At 38.2% G+C, this 2,039-nt stretch overlaps 1 non-coding gene across 1 annotated transcript; it reads right to left on the minus strand.

Moving 5' to 3' along the window:
• Window positions 1–1,283: 1,283 nt before the first annotated feature.
• LOC128032136 (small nucleolar RNA R71) lies at window positions 1,284–1,390 on the minus strand. Its single transcript, XR_008188265.1, has one exon. It is a non-coding gene; the product is annotated as a small nucleolar RNA R71 (small nucleolar RNA).
• Between the last annotated feature and the right edge of the window lie 649 nt (window positions 1,391–2,039).

Raw genomic sequence — 2,039 nt, forward strand, 5'->3', positions numbered from 1 at the left:
ATTCAAAATAGGGGAGCTTGAATTCATTCTGACCTTGTCTCACAAAATTTATTATATCTCACCATTTACAATTCCATTACTTACACCGTTTCTTCTATGAGAAACTAGACTCAAGAATATTTAATTACATATTTTGTTCATCCTATAATTCAATTTTTTTACAATTTATGGTGATTTTTCAAAGTTAGCCTACTGCTGTTGTCCAAACAGCATACAATTTCAGTTTTTCGCCGAATCCCATTTTCTGCGTTCCGGGTACACACCTGGTTTTGTTTGATGCTAAAACAGTCCTCGAGCACTCCAAAGCCTATAATCAAGATACTCAACATCAATTTAACGGATTTACAAGCGAATTGACAACCAAGAATGAACAGAAACCCAACTTACCACCAACGATAACCCTCCGTTTAACTATTGTTAAGACGAGAACACTGAATTCACCAGTCCGAGCCTCCCCCTATGCCCAAATTGCAGAGAAAAAACATTACCACTTCAGTTGCTAAGAGATTAATGACAAAAACAAAGAGAAACACTTACCGAAACTAAGCGAGCACTAACCGCGTGCGAAAACGAAGGAAAATAAATGGATTAGGGAAAAATGAAGAAGAAGAAAAAGAGAGTCAAAATTTTTTTGGAAAAGAGAGTCAAAATTTGGTTATGGGAAAAAATAAAATAAAATCCCGATAACCCCCAAAATCCCTTAATCTTCTCCCCTAATCCCCACTACACATCCACTACTCAGAATCCCCCTATTACACAACCCTATCCCGAAATCTAAAAAAAAATAAAACCCTTACCTACATAGGGATTCGAACACAAGACCTCTACGCTAATAACACACCATTTAACCACCACACCAGCAGGCCCATTCTGATGTAATTTACCCAACAATCAAATAAAAGCCTATTGAACAAGAGCAAGGCCTAATTCATTCAAAATAAAAAAATTTGCCCAAGCGAAGGCTTGAACTTGGGACCTCCCAAACACTCCCAGAACTCATAACCATTAAAGCTGACAAATTTTTGTATCATATTTTCAAAATAACGAAATTAGAAATTTTAGGGCATTATACTCACCTTCACTTAAGATTTTTTATGGAGGTGAGCGATTCTTTCAAGCTAGCCGGAGTACACAAAGATGCACTCCATTTAAAGTTATTCTTATACTTACTAAAGGACAGAGCTCGAGTATGGTTGAACTCATTGCCACCACATTCCATTACCACATGGCAAGAGTTAGCAGAGAGATTCCTCGTGAAGTATTTCCCACCAAGCAAGACTGCTAAGTTAAGGAATGAGATCACTACTTTCCAACAAATGGATGTCGAGTCCTTGTATGAGGCATGGGAAATGTACAAAGAATTATTACGAAAGTGCCTTCATCATGGAATCCCATATTGCGTCCAACTTGAGACATTCTATAATGACCTCAATGCTCACACGATGATAGTAGTGGACACTTTTGCTAATGGTGCTCTCTTTTCTAAGTCTTATAACGAGGCTTATGAAATCATTGTGAGGATTGCCAGCAAAAATTATCAATGGCCAACCAATCGAGCAGTGTCAGGAAGATGAGTCACTGGAGTATATGAAGTGGACGCTCTCACTTCACTTGCATCTCAAGTATCGTCAATATCATCGATGCTTAAAATTTTTACCACTAATGGGTTTAATAGTTTTGTAACACAACCACTGAACCAATTTGAAAATGTAGCCTATGTTTATTGTGGGGAAGGACATTTGTTCGAAGAATGTCCATCAAACCCAGAACCAAGAAGGCAAGGACTGTAATCCAATTTTTCATAACCCATCTTGGCGAAACCACTCTAACCTTTCCTGGAGTAACCAAGGGGCTGGAACCAGTAACACTTATGCACAACCTAGACCGACCCGGCCACATATTTTTACCCAACAAGTTCAGAAATCAACTCAAGCTATACCTTCCAATAGCTTAGAGAACCTATTAAAGGCATATATGGCAAAAAAATGACGCCACTTTAAAGAATTTGGAGAATCAAGTGGGTCAACTTGCTATTGAAC

Source organism: Gossypium raimondii, chromosome 8 (assembly GCF_025698545.1).
Source record: "Gossypium raimondii isolate GPD5lz chromosome 8, ASM2569854v1, whole genome shotgun sequence".
Taxonomy (NCBI): domain Eukaryota; kingdom Viridiplantae; phylum Streptophyta; class Magnoliopsida; order Malvales; family Malvaceae; genus Gossypium; species Gossypium raimondii.